This window comes from Elephas maximus, chromosome 10, assembly GCF_024166365.1.
Source record: "Elephas maximus indicus isolate mEleMax1 chromosome 10, mEleMax1 primary haplotype, whole genome shotgun sequence".
NCBI classification, from domain to species: domain Eukaryota; kingdom Metazoa; phylum Chordata; class Mammalia; order Proboscidea; family Elephantidae; genus Elephas; species Elephas maximus.
Window position 1 is genome coordinate 115,203,222 of NC_064828.1, and position 21,900 is coordinate 115,225,121.

Sequence of the window (21,900 nt, forward strand, 5' to 3'; positions counted from 1 at the left end):
TATATTGACAGGGAGCTGCCAGAAATTCAAGGTGGATTCAGAAGAAGACATGGAAAAAGGGGTATCATTGCTGATGTCAGATGAATCAGAGAATCCCAGAAAGATGTCTACCTGTGTTTTATTGACTATTCAAAGGCATTCACTGTGTGGATCGTAACAAATTATGGATAACATTCTGAAGAATGGGGATTCCAGAACACTTAATTGTGTTTCTAAGGAACCTGTACTTAGACAAAGAGGCAGTCATTAGATCAGAACAAGGGGATACTGCGAGGTTTAAATTCAAGAAAGATGTGAGTCAGGATCGTATCCTTTCATCATACTTTTTCAGTGTGTATGCTGAGCAAATAATCTGAGAAACTGGATTGGAGGAGGACTCATAAATAACCTGGGAAATACAGATGACACAACCTTGCTTGCTGAAAGTGAAGATGAATTGAAGCACTTACTGATGGAGATCAAAGACTACAGCCTTCAGTATGGGTTATACCTCAAAATAAAGAAAACAAAAATCATCACAACTGGACTAATAAACAACATAATGATAAACGGAAAAAAAAATTGAAGTTGTAAAGAATTTTAGTTTACTTGGATCCACAATCAATGCCCATGGAAGCAGCAGTGGAGAAATCAAAGGGCAAGTTGCACTGGGCAAATCTGCCACAAAAGACCTCTTTAAAGGGTTAAAAAGCAAAGATGTCACTTTAAGGACTAAGGTGGGCCTGACCCAAGACACGTATTTTCAATTGCATCAAATGCATGTGAAAGCTGGACAAAGAATAAGGAAGCCTGAAGAAGAACTGACACCTTTGAATTGTGGTGTCGGTGAAGAATATTGATATTCCATGTACTGCCAAAAGAATGAAAAAAATCTGTCTCGAAAGAAGCACCATCGGAATGCTCGTTAGAAGCAATAATGGCGAGACTACGTCTCACATACTTTGATATGTTATCAGGAGGAAGCAGTCCCTGGAGAAGGACATCATGCTTGGTAAAGTGGAGGGTCAGGGAAAAAGAGGAAGATCCTCAACAAGATGGATTGACACGGTGGCTGCAACAATGGGCTCAAGCTTAACAATGATTGTGAGGTTGGGGCAGGAGCTGGCAGTGTTTCATTCTGTCGTACATGGGGTAGCTATGAGTCGGAACTGACTCAACGGAACCTAACAACAACAACAGCATACAGAGTGGTAATCAGTCTTAAATGACATTATTTACAAAGCCTTTGGGACAAGGTACGGTCTCAGTAAAAGTTAGTTCTTGTCTACTGTAAGGTCCTGCTGTACCCAGTCTGTGTGGAAAGTCTGTGTCGCTGTAAAATAGTTAAGTGAGAATTCCTAGACTAAAACTTAGGTAGCAGTATCCTTGTTCACAAAATATTTTCCATTGGTATCAATATTTCAAAGGGAGCTGTGTTCTGGTCAAATCAGAGTGACTTTTACTGGACATAACTACCAGTAATAATTACAACTCTAAACAAAACATAAAAGTAAAAATTTAAAGGAATTTAGAGAGCAAGCAAAAGAAGACAGACATGGTTTTTGAAACAAGAGAAGCAAAATAGGTGAGGGCTCCCATTTAACTGGTTTTCCTTCTAAAGGCATTCCCCAGTTTATTATGGCACTTGGAGGGAGATAACTCACACATGAAAGTGCAGTTTTACAGGGCAAAAGAGAAAGAAGTATGAATTCAATGTTGGAAACTGATGGGAAATGTAATGCGTAAAACTTGTGAAAACCGGAGCTTGTGTAAGGCAGAAACCTATCAGACAAGGAAAACTCAAATACATTCTACAAATAGAGAATGATAGAAAAGTGGTAAGACTACACCCAATCAAAGACAGAAAATTTCCAAGACCAGGAAAAACAAGGCAATGCTGTTGAATTCCGGCTCTCGCAGGTTTCACTGGAGATCAGAGGGTGCCAGAGAGGCAGAGCCCTGGATTCTGTACAGCAGTTATTCTCAAATCTTTAGCTGGCTTCTAAATGTCACATTCATGGGGGGACACCAAGGAACCACCAGCACTTGAGAGCTAAAGAACTGAGTAGATGAGTCGTACCACTAGGGAAGAGAGCATTTTTAGCTGAAGACCCATCAGATGAGAGGAGTAGCTGTTCCTTAGGAAATATTATTCCACAGAAGCAAGAACTGTTAGCTGGAGTTAAAGACGTGACTAAGTGTAAAGCCAAAATAAACTGGTCTTAGAAGACACACATCCCAGTTGCCACAGGATCAAGGTGCTGTCCTAGCAATTTAGTTGCCTGCGAAGCAAACAAAAACTCAACACTGTTTTGAGGAAAATAACAAAATCCAGTGATGAGTGACTTTTCTGTCACTAAAAAAACCCCCAAACCTGTTGCCGTCGAGTCGATTCCGACTCATAGTGACCCTGTAGGATGGAGTAGAACTGCCCCATAGAGTTTCTAAGGAGTACCTAGTGGACTCGAACTGCTGACCTTTTGGGTAGTAGCCATAGCACTTAACTACTACACCACCAGGGTTTCCAGTTAGAGATATCAATTGCAAGAGGGTTCAATAACTTACCAAGTTTTACTCCTTATTATTGTCAAAATGAAGTGTGGTTCAAACACTTACTATCCAGGTGTCTTTGGATGGGTCAACCTAACTGAACCTTTATGTCCTTATCTATAAAAATGGGAATAATAACCACACTGAAGACTTGCTGTAATGATTATTGGTTACCTGTGTCAAGTACATGGTGATCTATTTCTGAAAATCAACCAGTAGAAACCCTATCGATCACAATGGTATGGTGTGCAACAAATCACTAGGATGATGGATGGCCAAGCAGTATTTTATGCCAACAATAACAGATCAAGTACCTAGGCCATCCTGAGTGGTCTATGTAAGCATCGTCACTAAACATACAGTTACCAAATCCCTGTTACGTGGCAAGCCCTGTGCTGAAATTCATGGCCCAGGGAATACAGACATAGCAAGATAGCATTATAATACCAAAAAAAAAAAAAAAACTTGACTGAAATATGAAAACAAAAATCTGCAAGTACAATGAGGAAAAACTGCCTAGATAATTACGAAGTAAATTTGAAAATTAAAAATAAACAAACAAAGCTCAATTGTATTTGATTATTAAATTTGAAAGATTACAGTGGTGCTTGAAAAGAACTCTGAGATATTTATATTTTGTATAATAAGAAGTACAGACTTGAGGCATTGGTGAAGGTTATAATAGAGAATAGACTTTGACATTAATATACACACTGTGTCCCGGCTCTTAATCTGTTAAATGGCATAATACAGTCCCTGTCACAATGTTGGTGCTGAGGGTTGAATGGCATAATATATATTGGATAGTCCATCCCAGCACCACACTCAGCTGGACAAATGTTGAGTCTCTAGTCCTGTAAGATGGGAGGATTCGTATAGCAGGTAAGATGATTTTAGCTCCAATAGCAGAGCAGTATAACTAAGAGTGGTTTAAGCAATCAGAACATTTTATTATCTCACATAATGAGAAGTCCAGAGCTATGTCAATAGAGCTGGTTGATTCAAGAGCTCAATGGTGTTAGCAAGGGTCCATTTTCTCCCCCATCATCCTGCTCTGCACTCCTCAGCATTTTGGCTTCGTCTTTCATCTGCTTGAAGATGGTTTCTGTATCTCCAGATTTCATGTGGCTATATAAAGACAGACAGAAAGAAGAGAAATTTCGCCTATGCAGTGATTCTCAAGCACATTGGTCTCAGGACCCCTTAGCACTCTTAAAAATTATTGAGGAGCCCAAAGAGCTTTTGTCTATATGCATTATATATAGTGACATTTACCATAACACATATTTAAAAATATATTAATTCTTTAAAAATAACAATAACATATCCATTTCATGCTAATGCAAATACCATATTTTTAATTAAAAAACAACCATATGTTCTAAAACAAACAACAGCATATATACACACATATATATATATGTCTTAGTCTGGAAGCACCGCTGAAAACTGTCCGCCAAGGGCGACCCTGATGGTATTCAAAACACTGATGGAAAAGCTTCCAGTATCACAGCAACATGCAAGCCACCACAGTACGAAAAATTGACAGACACAGGGTAATATATACATGTATATATTGTTGTTGTTGTGTCATTGAGTCGATTCATAGTCATAGCGACCCTATAGGGCAGAGTAGAACTGCCCCATAGGTTTCCAACAAGCAGTTGGTGGATTCAAACTAGTGACCTTCTGGTTAGCTGCTGAGCTCTTAATCACAGTGCCACCAGGGCTCACATATATGTATATACACACAGACACACACATATGTATGTATATAGCTGTTTTGTAAGTAAAAAAAAAAAGAAGAAGTAGCATGACTTCTCATTTTTGCAAATGCCTTTAGCATCGGGCTTACCAGAACACAGCCAGGTCTCATATGTGCTTCTGCACGCCGTCTGCGGGGATATGTTCTGTCGGTTGAAACATATGACAGTGAGCTGGCCTTACACAGGTGGGTGAGACAAGAAGGAGTGTTTTAGTAGTCTAGTCAGATAACTGCTGATATTTTTCTTTGCTACTTCACCAAAACTCAGCAAGCGGTAACTTCTTAAAGGTTAATTGTGAAGTGGGATCTGAAACCGCATCGGTGAACGTTCTGCACTCTGTTGCGGTCTTTATTTCTCCAGCACTTGGAATGGATATTTTCCTTTGCACAATTTTGTTACTTCACGTACTGGTTATTTGGAAAATATTGCTTTACTAAATTATGCAGAACTTCCAAATTTCATTGCCCAATATTTTAAAACAAATCGCCATCCTTATTGTCAAGAAAAATCTTTAAGTATCAGGAAGCTGCCAAGAGCGTGGTAGAAGATGCAAGTTTTCAGAAAATTCTATTTTTGTCTTGAAAGCTTGAATCTTGTCACCAGCAACAGACACTATCAGTGCTTTTCCTCTGAAGTGGAAGGTTCTCTTTGTTCTTTTTCACAAAAATGTCGGTCAAATACCCAAGTTTAATAACTACCATTTATTTGTCAGTTTTTCATGTAAAAATGGTGGCCCCATGGAAAAAGCATCTACTTCATTTTGTGACTCCAACAATCACACATCTCTCCCAAGCACTTGAGCATACAGCAGAAAAACCATGTGTTTTCTCACACAGAAGAGTAAAAAGATGTGTACTCCAGGGTCAAGTTTCAATAAAATTGGTATTTTCTCGGCTTCACCAAAGACAGGCTTCAGTAAAACTGGGTTTCCCCCCGCCTACTGTGAGCACATGGCAGTGAATACAGTAACTACTAGCACACTTTGGTGTCACCAACTTGATTCTAGCCAAGGAGTCTGCAGTTTCATCCTCCATTGCTTTTCCACCCTTGGTGTAAATGTTAACACAGTGACAAAGAGAAATAACGTCTTAGTACTACTATGAAGATAGTGTTGCCATCACTGTGTCCAGGAAAGGGTCATACTTTAAGAATTGCTGCTTATTTTAATAGCAAAAAAAAAAAAGAAAGAAAGAAAACATCTTAAGAAATCCTCCTAAAAAAGAAAAAGTAGAAATATAATTTTATAATAAAGGGCTGGTCTCATTAAAAGATGCTGTACCTGATTTAGTTTAGCATGAGACTGGGTATTTAAAAAAATATATATATATATATATAACACTTAATATCTTTTAGGTATTAAAAAGTTAATTTTTCATCATAGAAAATGTAGACATGCAAAAAAAGAATAAGTAAGAAAATTAAAATGATGACACCCTCCCTACGTGGAGCTAAATCCTGTTAATATTTTAGTGAACATCTTTTTTTTTTTCTTTCTTTCCACGCAGATATACTATTCTGCAATCTGCCTGTTTTTGCTTAAGATTGTCTCATGAACATTTTTTCATATCATTAAATATTTATGTCCGACATCAGTCTAAATTATTCAGGTCCCCTTCTGACAGGACATCACATTCCGGCTGCAGCGCAGCGCCTCTGGTTGCTTGGGGAGACAGCTTGGAGAGCCGATGGCTGGGCGTTTCAGGAATGCTTCCTCTGGATGATCTCATCCAGTGAGGAAGATGCCACCTTGAGTCCTTGCAGCTATTCAGCATCTCTGGTTACCCACGGGCACTCCCTCTGGCAGCTCCATGCCCTCATCTTTCCCTTCTGTACTTTCTCCATTATTATTATTATTATTATTTTGCTCAATTCCTATAGCCACTCATAAGCCCCTTTACTTCTGCCTGGCTGGGTAAGACCTCCTTCTCATCTTTGTGTCACAAAGTTTCCCCTGCTAACATTTATCCTTCAATAGTGGCACGAATCATCTCCTTCTAACGTTATTTTGCTACTTTCTCCTTATCGCTCTTTGAATCCCTGTTCGCCGCAAGTCCCTCTAACTCCTAGCAAAGCTAAGCACCTTAGCCTACACTTAAGGATTCTCCAACTGTCCCCAACCTTGACTCTTATTTACTTCTTTACCTTGGCTTCCAACTCTGTGCTCGCCAGTCTGCTGATGGACCATAGAACACATACAAGCTATGAAACCGTATTTTTAAAAAATCTTAATTTCCAGGTCTTCGTGCCCTTTCAGAAACTTCACACTTTCCCATTGAAAGAGGAAGTCAGTTTTTCCTGCCCTTGAAGTTGGGCAGAATTTGAGATCATCTTGAAGAATAGAATGTGGCAGAGGTGACCTAGCCTGATTTGCAAGGCTGAGTTCCAAAAGGAGGTTCACCTTCTGCCTGGCACTCTCTCTTGGAACCCTGGGTCAACGTCTAAGAATTCTGGCTACCTTGAAGCAATAATGCTGGAGAGAACTTGTGAAAAGACCACGTAGAGGTAGAGAGAGAATGAAAGGTCCAAGGAGGCCCAGCTATTTCAGTTCCTGTCTGCTTGAGTCTTCCCAGTCCAGATCTAGGAAATAAAGCCTCCCAAGGATTCAGTCCTAGTCCTCGAGCTAGCCCAGCTGATGCTGAGTAAAGCAGAAAAAGGCCACCCTGCTGAGCCCTTCCCTAAATGAAGATTCATGAGCAAAATTAGTGTTTTTGTTTACACCACTATATTTTGGACTATTTTCTGTAGTAATGGATAACCAGGACACACTTCCTGCCTCTTCTTGCCATTATTCCATGGCAGACAATTTTTCCTGTCTTTTTAGTAATCACAGTCCCAAGCAACTTTTGATGCCCAGGTCACTCACTCTCATTAAGCCATTCAAGATCTCTCTTACCCTATTCTAATAGCTCCGCATTCCTTAAGCCCTTGTTGTTGCTGTTATTGTTGTTGTTAGTTGCCCTCAAGCTGGCCCTGACTCATGGCCACCTTATATATTACAGAACGAAATGTTGCCTCTCCTGTGCCATCTTCATGGTCATTGCTGTGTCTGAATCCACTGTTTGGACTATTGTATCAATTCATCACATCGAGGGTTTCCCTTGTTTTTGATGATCCTCCGCTTTACCAACCATGATGCCCTTTTCTAGTGATTAGTGTTTCCTAATTAAGAGTCCAAAGTAAGCAACCCAGAGCCTTGCCATCGTTTGCTTCTAAGAAGTGTTCTGGTGTTGTGAGAATTTTTGTTTTCTTTTAAGCATTCATATTTTCAGTTTATCTTCTGTGTAATCCTGTATCTTTTTAAAAAATCATTTCATATTTGCCTCCTACAAAATAATGCACTTAATACATAAATGTTAAGAAGCGTAATAGTAAAATGCACACTTGTCAACCAGAATATTTACATGTCTACCTCGTCCATTACCCTATGGAATCCCCTCCCAGAGGTTACCACTCTACAGAATTTTGGATTTATAATTTCTACCTTACAGGTTTTTATCATATATGTAAGCGTATTCCCAAACAATATGTTGTTTATTTTTATAAACAGATTCATAATATGCAGAGCCCTCTACACCTGTAGCTTTTCAATCTACTTTATACTTTAAGATATATTCATGTTGGTGTGTGGAAAGTGTTCATATTTCATATACTTCATAACTGGTATGAAAGAATTCACTGTATAAATATATGTCAATATATTTATTCATTTTATGGTTGATGAGTATAGAATTGGGCCCAGATTTTTGCTAGTACTAAGACTGCTCCTATAAACATTCCTTTACATGTTTCCTGGGGCGCATGTACGAGAGCATATAAACCTGAAAACAGAATGCAAGATACTTGGGAAAGGAAATGTTTAGTTTTACAAGATAATGCCAAATTGCTTTCCAAAGAGCTTGTACCAATTTATGGTCCCAGCAGCAAAATATGAATATTATCACCAACACTCGACATTGTTGGGTATATTATTTTTTAGCTAACTAGTGGTTCTACCAATTGAGATATTTCAACCAACAGAGGCAGTGCTGGAGGTGCTCGTTCATCTATGCCAAGATATTTGGAAGAAAGCTGCCTGGCTAACAGACTGGAAGAGATCAATATTTGTGCCCATTCCAAAGAAAGATGATCCAATAGAATGTGGAAATTATCAAATAATATCATTAATATCACACGCAAGTAAAATTATGCTGAAAATCATTCAAAAGCTGTTGCAGCAGTACCTCAACAGTGAACTGCCAGAAATTCAGGCCGGATTCAGAGAGGACGTGGAATAAGGAATATCAATGCTGCCGTCAGATGGATCCTGGCTGAAGACATAGAATACCAGAAAAATGTTTACTTGTTTTATTGACTCTGCAAAGGCATTTGACTTTGTGGATCGTAACAAATTATGGACAATATTGTGAAGACTGGGAATTCCAGAACACTTAATTGTGCTCATGAGGAACCTGTACATAGATCAAGAGGCAGTTGTTCGTACAGAACAAGGGGATACTGATTGGTTTAAAGTCAGGAAAGGTGTGCGTCAGGGCTGTATCCTTTGACTATACCCATTCAACCTGTATGCTGAGCAAATAATCTGAGCAGCTGGGCTGTATGAAGAAGAACATGGCATCGGGATTGGAGGAAGACTCGTTAACAACCTGCATTATGCAGATGACACAATTTTGCTCGCGAAAAATGAGGGTGACTTGAAGCACTTATGAAGATCAAAGAGTACAGCCTTCAGTATGGATTATATCTTAACACAAAGAAAACAAAAATCCTCATAACTGCTCCAGTGAGCAACATAATGATAAATGGAGAGAAGATTGAAGTTGTCAAGGATTTTATTTTACTTGGATCCACAATCAATGACCATGGAAGCAGCAGTCAAGATATCAAACATCATATTGCTTTGGGAAAATCTTCTGCAAAACACCTCTTTTAAGTGTTAAAAAGCTAAGATGTCACTTTGAGGACTAAAAGTGCTCCTGACCCAAGCCATTGTGTTTTCAATTGCCTTATACGCATGGGAAAGCTGTACAATGAATAAGGAATGAGGAAGAATTGATGTCTTTGAATTATGGTGTTGGAAAAGAATATTAAATATTCGGAAGAACAAACAAGTCTGTCTTGGAAGAAGTACAGCCAGAATGTTCCTTGGAAACGAGGATGGCAAAACTTTGTCTCCCGTACTTTGGACATATTATCAGAAGGGATCAGTCCCTGGAGAAAGACATCATGCTTGGCAAAGAAGAAGGTCAGCGAAAAAGAGGAAGACCCTCGGTGAGACGGACTGACACAGTGGCTGCAACAATGTGCTCGAACATAGCAAAGATTGCAAGGACAGTGCAGGACCAGGCAATGTTTTGTTTTGCTGTACATAGGGTAGCTATGAGTTGGAACTAACTTGATGACACTTAACAACCTCAACAACAACGTATGTGGAATTTGTGTAAATTTGGGATGAATTTTCATTTTCTGTGTATAAATAACCAAATGATTAAAATCATCCATGTGATGGGTCATTGTCCCCCCAGTTCTCTGAAATGCCATCCCTACCAAATGCAATGTTCGAATGTATGGGATCCTGGGTGGGTGCAAAGAGTTAATGTGCTTGGCTGTCAACCAAAAGTCTGGAAGTTCAAATCTAACCAGACCACTGCAACTGATATCTGGGCACTCTCTTCTGTTACATTGAAAAAATTGCCCAGCCATACTTCAATAAAATCTCATTACACTGCAGGTGGGAATGTAAAATGGTACAACCACTTTGGAAATCTATCCGGAGTTATCTTAAACAGTTAGAAATAGAACTACCATACAACCCAGAATCCCACTCCTCGGAATATACCCTAGAGAAATAAGAGCCTTCACACGAACAGATATATGCACACTCATGTTTATTGCAGCCCTGTTTACAATAGCAAAAAGCTGGAAGCAACCAAGGTGTCCATCAACAGATGAATGGTTAAAAAAATTGTGGTATATTCACACAATGGAATACTACGCATCGATAAAGAACAGTGACGAATCTGTGAAACATTTCATAACATGGAGGAACCTGGAAGGCATTATGCTGAGCGAAATTAGTCAGAGGCAAAAGGACAAATATTGTATAAGACCGCTATTATAAGATCTTGAGAAATAGTATAAACTGAGAAGAACACATACTTTTGTGGTTACGAGAGGGGGAGGGAGGGAGGGTGGGAGAGGGTTTTTTACTGATTAATTAGTAGCTAAGAACTGCTTTAGGTGAAGGGAAGGACAATACTCAATACATGGAAGGTCAGCTCAACTGGACTGGACCAAAAGCAAAGAAGTTTCCGGGATAAACTGAATGCTTCAAAGGTCAGCGGAGCAATGGCGGGGGTTTTGGGACCATGGTTTAAGGGGACTTCTAAGTCAATTGGCAAAATAATTCTATTATGAAAACATTCTGCATCCCACTTTGAAATGTGGCGTCTGGGGTCTTAAATGCTAACAAGCGGCCAACTAAGATGCATCAATTGGTCTCAACCCACCTGGAGCAAAGGAGAATGAAGAACACCAAGGTCACAAGGTAATTATGAGCCCAAGAGACAGAAAGGGCCACATGAACCAGAGACCTACATCACCCTGAGACCAGAAGAACTAGTTGGTGCCCAGCCACAACCGATGACTGCCCTGACGGGGAGCACAACAGAGAACTCCTGAGGGAACAGGAGATCAGTGGGATGCAGACCCCAAATTCTCATAAAAAGACCAGACTTAATGGTCTGACTGAGACTAGAGGAATCCCGGCGGCCATGCTCCCCAGACCTTCTGTCGGCACAGAACAGGAACCATTCCCGAAGACAACTCATCAGATATGAAACGGACTGGTCAGTGGGTGGGAGAGAGGTGCTGAAGAAGAGTGAGCTAATTATATCAGGTGGACACTTGAGAGTATGTTGGCATCTCCTGTCTGGAGGGGGGATGGGAGGGTAGAGAGAGTTGGAAGCTGGCAAGATTGTCACGAAAGGAGAGACTGGAAGGGCTGACTCATTACGGGGAGAGCAAGTGGGAGTACGGAGTAAGGTGTATATAAACTTATATGTGACAGTCTGACTTGATTTGTAAACGTTCACTTGAAGCTCAATAAAAGTTAATAAAAAAAAAAAAAATCCCGTTACTTTCAAGTTAATTTTGACTCAAGGTGATCTCAGGTGTGTCAGAGTAAAACTGGGCTCCATAGAATTATCAACAACTGAATTTTCAAAAGTTGACCACCAGGCCTTTCTTTCAAGGCTTCTCTGGGTGGACTTGAACCTCCAACCTTTTGGTTATCAGTTCATAGCATTAACTGTTTGCCTTACCCTATTTAATATAACTTTACTGGGGAATTAGAAATGTGGTAGAGCAATCCCCCCGGACCCCACCTTACTCTTCCTGAAGAGTGTCTTGAATATTCTTAGGCCTTTGCACTTCCATTTGCATTTAGCATCAATTTGTCATTCTAAAGCAACCTGCTGGGAATTAGATAGCAATATATAAATATAATATAAAATTAAAATATAAATTCTATAATATAAATTTATAGAATTTATAATTCTATAAATCAGTTTGAAGAGATGGAACATCTTTAAATAATCGAGCCCTCCTATTGCTAAATATGTTGCATCTGTAGCATTGATTTGAGTTGAAATCAACTCAGTGGCAATGAGTTTGATTTTTGCTTGATCCATATATCTGGATCTTTTAAAGTATGTGTATTTCAATAAAAGTTTATAATTTTAATATAGCTGTTACTCGTCTTTTAACAAAGAATGAGTATGTACCACATGCTTTTATTGCTATTGTAAATAGCCTATTTTATTATTTTTTGCCCAGATATCGAAAGGCAATTTAAAAATATTGACCTCATATGTAACCATTGCACTAAACAGTAGTTTTTAATAATTTGTAGATATTTTGTGGTTTTCTATATTGACAATCATAATTTATAAAATAATAGTCTTTTTCTTCCTTTTTATTTCCTTATAAATGTTAATATTTATACCCTTACTCTGATGGTTAATCTTTCAGGACAATGTGGAATAAAATTAGTGAGAGCTGGCATCCTTGCCTTGTTCATAGTTTAACAGGGAATACATCTAATGGCTCATCATGAAGAGTGATATTTGCCATATATTTTGGGTAGACACACTTAATCACATCAAGGATATCCCCATCTATTCCACATTTGCAAAGAATTTGTTGTTGCTATTGTTGTTTGTTTATCCTAAATGGGTCTTGAATTTTATTAATTGCACCTTGTCCATCTATTGTGTAATCTTTTGAGACTGGCCACTTTCGCCCAGCATAATGTCTTTGAGATGTTGTCATATCAAGAGTTTAGTCCTTTTTATTGCTGAGTGGTATTCCACGTACTACAGTTCATTTATACATTTACCCACTGAAGGACATTTGGGTGGTTTCCAGTTTTGGGTGACAATGAATAAATCTGCTATAAACACTTATATGCTCTGCCCATGTGAGTGTGCATAACTTTCTAATTCTCTGGGATTAATACTCTGAAGATGAGTCAAAGTATACATTATTATATGGTAAACTTTTTAATTGTAAGTAGGGAAAGTTCACATCAAATAATGGTACAAAGTATAGTACAGTACATAGGTAAGCCAGTAACATAGGCTTTTATTATAATAATCAAAATATATGTATTATGGATTATCCATGTATTGTACTATAATATGCCTGGCAACCTAATTGCTTTGTGTACAACAGACATGAGATACACATGTTGCATGTGGGAAGCTGTTGTGTTCCTTATGTCCAGTTACATCTGCTATGTCCCATTCTCTGATCAGGATTTCTGAAATATGTTATAAGAGTTTCAACAAGATGGATTGACACAATGGGCTTAAGCATAACAATGATTGTGAGGATGGCACAGGACAGAGCAGTGTTTTGTTCTGTTGTATACAGGGTCACTATGAGTCTGAACTGAACCACAACAATAATGATTATAACCTTATGGGACCAGGATGTGTATGCAGTAGGTCATTGCTCAAATGGACTTTATGTGGTGTGTGACTGTGTATTTTTTAATATTTATTTTAACCATTCTAATATGTTTGTGGTAGTGTCTCATCATAGTTTTAATGGGCACTTCCCTAATGGTTAATGAAGTTGAGCAAAGATTCATGTCTTATTTACTAAAGATATGTTCATTTTTAAAACTGTTGCTATTAGTTGCCATTAAGTCAGCTCTGACTCTTGGTGACCTTAGGTATAACAGAACAAAACTTTGTCCAGTCCTACACTGTCTTCATAATTATTGATAAATGCTTAAGTTTGTCATTGCAGCTAGTATGTCAATCCATCTCACTCTTTCCTTCATTTTTTATTGACCCTCTACCAAACATGATGTTCTTTTCTAGTGATTGGTGTTTCCTGATGATTTGTCCAAAGTAAGTAAGAGGCAAGGACCCAAAGTCAATCAAATGGAAAAAACACTGTCTTTTTAACAAATGGTGCTGGCAAAACTGGATGTCCATCTGCAAAAAAATGAAACAAGACCCATACCTCACACCATACACAAAAACTCATTCAAAATGGATCAAAGACCTAAATATAAAACCAAAAACTATAAAGATCATAGAAGAAAAGACAGAATCAATGCTAGAGGCCCTAATACATGGCATTAACAAGATACAAACCATAACTAACAACACACAAACTTCAGAAGATAAGCTAAATAACTGGGATCTCCTAAAAAGTAAACACTTACACTCATGAAAAGACTTCAACAAAAGAGTAAAAAGAATCTACAGACTAGGAAAAAAATTTTGGCTATTACAAACCTGACAAAGGTCTAATCTCTAAAATCTACAGGAAAATCCAACACCTCTACAACAAAAAGACAAATAATCAAATTAAAAAATGGGCAAAGGAAATGAACAGATCCTTCACCAAAGAAGACATTCAAGTGGCTAACAGACACATGAGGAAATGCTAGCAATCACTAGCCATTATAGAAATGCAAATCAAAACCACAACGAGATAACATCTCGCCCTAGCATTACTGGCATGAATCAAAAAAAAAAAACAAAAAATAATGAATGTTGAAGAGGCCGTGGGGAGATTGGAACTCTTACGCGCTACTGATAGGAATGCAAAATGGTATAACCCTTTTGGAAAATGACATGTCACTTCCTTAGAAAGCTAGAAATAGAAATACCATATGATCCAGCAATCCCACTTCAAGGAATATATCCTACAGAAATAACAGCCATCGCATGAATAGACACCTATGTTCATTGCAGCATTGTTCACAATAGCAAAAAGATGGAAGCAATCTAGATGCCCATCAGCAGAACAGATGAATGGATAAACAAACAATGGTATATACACACAATGGAGTACTATGCAATGATAAAGAACAATGATGAATCTGCAAAGCATCTCACAGTATGGATGAATCTGGAGGGCATTATGCTGAGTGAAATAAGTAAATCACAAAAGGACAAATATTGTATGAGACCACTACTATAAAAACTCATGAAAAGATTTACACACAAAAAGAAACAATCTTTGATGGTTATGAGCGAGGGGAGCGGTGAGGATGGAAAAATACTGAATACACAACAGACAAGTGGTGACTGTGGTGACAGGTAAGACAGTACACAATACTGGGAAAGCCAGCACAACTTGGACAAGGCAAGGTCATGGAAGCTCCATAGACATAACCAAACTCTCTGAGGGACCAAACTACTGGGCTGAGGGCTGTGGGGACCCTGGTTTCAGGAAACATCTAGCTCAATTGGCATAACATAGTTTATAAAGAAAATGTTCTATATTCTACTTTGCTGAGTAGAGTCTGGAATCTTAAAAGCCTGTGAGCTGCCATCTTAGATACTTCACTGGTCTCACAGCTTTGGGAGCAAGGGAGAATGAAGAAAACTAAAGACACAAGGGAAATATTAGTCCAAAAGACTAATGGACCACAACTACCATGGCCTCCACCAGCCTGAGTCCAGCACAACTAGATGGTGCCCAGCTACCACCACTGACTGCTCTGACAGGGATCACAAAAGAGGGTCCCAAACAAAGCTGGAGAAAAATGTAGGACAAAATTCTAGCTCACTGAAAAAGGCCAGACTTACTGGCCTGACAGAGACTGGAGAAACCCCGAGAGTATGGCCCCTGGACACCCTTTTAGCTCAGTAATGAAGTCACTCCTGAGGTTCACCCTTCAGTCAAAGATTAGACAGGCCCATAAAACAAAATGAGACTAAAGAGGCACAGCAGCCCAGGGGCAAGGACTAGAGGCAGGAGGGGCCAGGAAACCTGGTAATAGGGAACACAAGTCAAGAAAGGAGAGTGTTGACATGTCATGCAGTTGTTAACCAATGTCATAAAACAATATTCATAACAAAAAAAAAAAAAAAACCCAGTGCCCTCGAGTAGATTTTGACTCATAGTGACCCTATAATTTAATGAGAAGCTAGTTTGTTCTGTAAACCTTCATCTAAAGTACAATTAAAAATAATAATAATAAAATCAATAAAAGGGTTTCATAATTCTCGCTTCTAAGGAGCATTGTGGTTGCATCTCTTCTAAGACTGATTTTTGTTCATTATTCTATCAGTCAATGATATATTCAATATTCTTCAACAACACCACTGTTCAAATGCATCAGTTCTTCTCTTTTCCTTTTCCATTATGCAGGTTTTACATGCATATGAGGCAATTAAAAAGATATAGCTTGGGTCAGGCACATCTTAGTTATCAAAGTAACACCTTTGCTTTTCAAAACTTTAAAGAGGTCTTTTGCAACATATTTGTGCAATGCAATATGTCATTTAATTTCTTGACTTCTGCTTCCATGGACATTGATTGTCAATCCAAGTAGAATAAAATCATTAACAACTTCAATTTCTTCTTCACTTTTCAGGTTGTTTATTTTCATAGTGTTGAATTTGAAGAAGCTTTTATATGTCCTTGATATACGTCTTTATTGGCTATGTGATTTCCAAATATTTTCTCTCAGTCTATAGTTTATCCTTTCATTCTCTTAACACCATCATTTGCACACCTTCTTTAACTTTCTTGAAATCCAATCCATCATTTTATCTGTTTATGGATCATAACTTTCCCATCATATGTCCATGAAGTTTTCTTCTATGACTTCTACTAGTTTTATAGTTCTACATTTTACTTCTTTTTTGTAAGTTGAGGATGCCTTCTGATGACAAATTATTTAGTTTTCTTTCATCTGTCTTTTTTTAATTCATCTTCACTACTAAAGGATATTTTCTCTGGATATAGATTTCTGGGTTAACAGTTCTTTACTCTGTACACCTTGAAAATGTTGTCTACTTTCTTCTGGCCTCCACAGTTTCAGATGAGAAATTTGTAGTCATCCACACTGTGTTCTGCTAGAAGTAATGTGTTACTGTTCCCTGGTTGCTTCCACATTTTTTAATTGTATTTAGTTTTCAGTAGTTTTATTATAACGTGTCTGAGAACAGTTATTTTGAATATTATTATTATTATGGAGTTCTCTTAGAAATACATTGATGAAATGCCTGTGAAGGCTGGAGTAAGTGTGGAGAGCTTTCAGGTATTCATGCAGGCCTGGTCTCTAAACAGAAAAGTGAGAAGAAAGGATGATTGGATAGGAAGTGTTTGGGACTGCAGTGTAGATCCAGGAAAGGTTTGGCCAGACCTATGGGATTCCTTGATCCAAAGCCATTGACTGAAAAGATTCCACATTCTTTAGGAATGGGTCTCCGTAAGTGTCCCTATTATGATTGATCATTGACTGGGAGCAGCCTTGGAGCAGATGGCCTTGGCACGAACATGGTCATGTATCCAGAGAGAAAGCAGCTGGTGTCCTCAACTGATGATGCTCCCTGCCTCAGGAGGTCTGATTGCCACATTTTCATGGTTGCCACATCTGATTTACTTTGTAAAATATCATTCTGGATGCTGTGTGGAGAGTAGAATCTAGGGACAACGGAAGGAGTAGGGATACCAGTTAGGAGTCTACTGCAACTACAAATGAGAGATCACAGTGCTAGTGTCTTAGGCTGGGTTCTCTAGAGAAGCAAAATCAGTAAAGTGTATAAATATATATATTCAGAGAGAGATTTATATCAAGGAAATGGCTCATGCAGTTGTAGAGGCTGTAATGTCCCATGTCTATGGGTCAGGAAAGAGTCTTCTCCTGATTCATGTAGCCACAGGGGCTGGCGAATCCAAGATTGGTAGGCTGGAGAGCAAGGCTATTGCTAACAGGCTGTGAAGATCAATGAATCTCAACATAGGCAGGCAAGACCACAGTTAAGCTGTTAGCTCAAGTCCCAAGAACTGGATATCAGACAAACAGGAGCCAGTTGTAGGATCCAGAATGAGTAAAAGCCACTGAGCCTTGCCAGAATGTCTACCCATACTCACAGGCTACTTGTTCAAGGAAATTCCCCTTCAACTGACTGGCTACTCACAGCAGATCCCATCATGGGGTGATCATGTACAAATCTCAACAGGGAAGTGATTACAATATTATAAGACTGCCAAAACACTGAGGATCATGGTCCTGCCAAGTTGACACACAATCTTAACCACCACAGCTAGTGTTGAAGTTGGCAAGAGGAGCTCAGATTTTAGCTCTCTTTTGAACATACGGCCAACAGAATTTTCTGACATAGCTTTGACGTATGGGATAGATATCAGGGATAGCTGAGGGGTTCAGCCTGAGCAGCTCAGACCCAGCTATGGAGTGAGAAATCCAAGGTTCTGACAGAATTAGAGGAAGGAATAAGGAAGTTGGAAGAAAATGATTATGGGATTCAGCATTTGTTTGTAAACAGATGAGATTTAAAAGGTGGGAGAAAGAAACGCTCCCTAAAGAATAATGCAGTTTTTAAGAACTGACAGAGGAAAATTGAAGGTTAACATAGATGTGAAAGAACAAGACCCAGGGGAGTGAGGAGACTGGCAATTAACTGGTAGACCTTTATCACAGACAAAGCTGATGTTTTGCATAGTCTGGGTCAACATGGCAGCCTCATATGTATGTGTGACATGACATTTAATTGGCAGCTGAAATCAGACTTAACATTGGAGTTCTTCATGAAAATTAACCCTTAGCAGCTTAGATTTTCCCATTTGAAAAGGTCCTTAGAGATTCTGACTCTATCCCCTCGGCCTGTGGGTGGGAAAATTGAGGCTAGTTAGGGACAGAACATACTCTACATTCACGAAGCCCTTTCGTTTCAAGAACAGCAGTGAATCCTGCTACTCTGATGTTTTGTTTTGTACTTTCCCCTCACTTCTGAATTTAAGGCAGGCCCCTCAGTCTCCATCAAATGTATATCACAGTATGTGCTCCACTTGCCAGAACACCTCTGGGGGAAAAATCAGTCTATTATGACCAGGGTTCCTAAGGTCCTATACACAGTCAGTGGTTTACCAAATGAGTATGGCCCTAAAGGATTTTCAAGATAACAGAGAAGAAACAGGCAAGCGATTTTACTTATATTCCAACCTTATTGCCTCTTCCCCTCAACTCACTGCACTAGCCTTGAATAACGGGGGATTAGTATCTGGCCCTTCTATTTTCCACATTCAAATCCTACCATGCTCAGAGTCTCCTTTACATATCACCATCCTCAAAAGAGCTTTCTGAATTTTATCAACAGAAAAGATCTATTTCTTTCCATGAAACTGTACAATTGTGCTTGTATTTCTCTCAGAAGTTATTACTTCAACTTGTAATAGAACTGGTTTGTCTGATCTTCATGTTCTCTCCATTGGTCATCTTTGCTGCTCTAACAAACAACACCAATATTTCAGCAATGTATATTAAGATTTATTTCTCACTCATGATAATTGTAGACTTCAGTTTGGCTCTGCTCCATGTTGTAACTGTGGGATGGAGCTCTACTCCATGTCTTGTCATTCCGAGACCCATTCTTACAGAGCAGCACCTATCTGGAACCTACCACTATCATGGCATAAGTAGACAAATGGCAGAAGAAATGTGCAATGCCTTTAAAGCTTTGCCTTTGACATGATACACTTTATGTCTCCCCATCCAACTGGTCAAATTCAAAGTCAATGGAGCAAGGAATATAAAGCTTCCATAGGAGGTAGAAGTAAGTCACATGGCAATGAATGAGAAGGGATGTATGACGTAAATCAATCATATCTTCAACCATCGTGCCTTCCTTAACTGGCTTTGAACTCCTGAAAGCAGAGCTTGGGAATAATTCCTCCATGACATCTGTAAGGTCTAGCAATATGGCTAATGTATAGTAAGTGTTCAGCAAGATTTTAATGAATGGATAGATGGATGAATGAATATCTACATAGCAAAGCTTCAAGATGTTTGGCTATTTTACTTCTTTTATTTCCAAAATGTTATAACTTTATGAAGAAATAAAAGAGTCCTGATCCTAAAGTTCCTCCAAATTATTATACTTCCTTTTCCTTGACCTTTGAGTACTGAGCGTATCAGCTAGATGAGGGAAGCAGTGTAGTAGTTATGGGGCAATTGGGCACCATGCATTCAAGCAGACACAAGTTACAATCCTGGCTCTAGATATAACAATCTCAATGGGCACAGCAAGCTACTTCACCTCTAAGAACCCAATTACTCAACCACAAAGTGGGGAAAAGAATTTCTAACATGCTGGCATGTAGAGAAAATGTATATAATATATTTAGTTCTACAGGCAGTCATTTTTACTAAATTATGGGACACAACTATAACAGCTAAAATGTATATGATATAATACATAATGTCCCCCACGTGTCTGTCAGTTTGTTGTACTGTGGGGGCTTGCATGTTACTGTGCTGCTGGAAGCTATGCCACCGGTATTCAGATACCAGCAGGGTCACCCATGGAGGACAGGTTTCAGCTGAGCTTCCAGATCAAGATAGACTAGGAAGAGGGACCCGGCAGTCTACTTCTGAAAAGCATTAGCCAGTGAAAACTTTATGAATAGCAGCAGAACATTGTCTGATATAGCACTGGAAGATGAGCCCCCTAGGTTGGAAGGCACTCTAAAGATGACTGGGGAAGAGCTGCCTCCTCAAAGTAGAGTCGACCTTAATGGCATGGATGGAGTAAAGCTTTTGGGACCTTCAGTTGCTGATGTGGCACGACTCAAAATGAGAAGAAACAGCTGCAAACATCCATTAATAATTGGAACCTGGAATGTATGAAGCATGAGTCTAGGAAAATTGGTAATCGTCAAAAGTGAAATGGAACACATAAACATCGATATCCTAGGCATTAATGAACTGAAATGGACTGCTATTGGCCATTTTGAGTTGGACAATCAAATAGTCTACTATGCTGAAAATGACAACTCGAAGAGGAATGGTGTTGCATTCATCGTCAAAAGAATGTTTCAAGATCTATTCTGAAGTACAACGCTGTCAGTGATAGGATAATATCCATACACCTACAAGAAGACCAGTTAATACGACTATTATTCAAATTTACGCACCAACCACTAGGGCCAAAGATGAAGAAATAGAAGATTTTTATCAGCTGCTGCAGTCTGAAATTGATCAAACATGCAATCAAGATACATTGATGATTACTGGTGATTGGAATGCGAAAGTTAGAAACAAAGAAGAAGGATCAGTAGTTGGAAAATATGGCCTTGGTGATAGAAACAATGCTGGAGATTGAATGATAGAATTTTGCAAGACCAACGACTTCTTCATTGCAAATACCTTCTTTCACCAACATAAACGGAAACTATACACATGGACCTCGCCAGATGGAACACACAGAAATCAAATTGACTACATCTGTGGAAAGAGACGATGGAAAAGCTCAATCTCTTCAGTCTGAACAAGGCCAGGAGCCAACTGTGGAACAGACCATCAATTGCTCATGTGCAAGTTCAAGCTGAAACTGAAGAAAATCAGAATAAGTCCATGAGAGCCAAAATATAGACCTTGAGTATATCCCACCTGAATTTAGAGACCATCTCAAGAATAGATTTGACACGTTAAACACTAGTGACCGAAGACCAGATGAGTTGTGGAATGACATTGAGGACATCATCCATGAAGAAAGCAAGAGGTCATTGAAAAGACAGGAAAGAAAGAAAAGACCAAGATGGATGTTAGAGGAGACTCTGAAACTTGCTCTTGAGCATCGAACAGCTAAAGCAAAAGGAAGAATTGCTGAAGTAAAAAAACTGAACAGAAGATTTTAAAGGGCAGCTCGAGAAGACAAAGTAAAGTATTATAATGACGTGTGCAAAGAGGTGGAGATGGAAAACCAAAAGGGAAGAACATGATTGGCGTTTCTCAAGCAGAAAGAACTGAAGAAAAAATTCAAGCCTTAAGTTGCAATAGTGAAGGATTCCACGTGGAAAATACTAAACGACGCAGGAAGCATCAAAAGAAGATGGAAGGAATACACAGAGTCATTATACCAAAAAGAATTAGTTGATATTCAACCATTTCAAGAGGTGGCATATGATCAGGAACCGATGGTACTGAAGGAAGAAATCCAAGCTGCTCTGAAGGCATTGGTGAAAAACAAGGCTGCAGGAATTGATGGAATATCAATTGAGATGTTTCAACAAACAGATGCATCACTGGAGGTGCTCACGCATCTATGCCAAG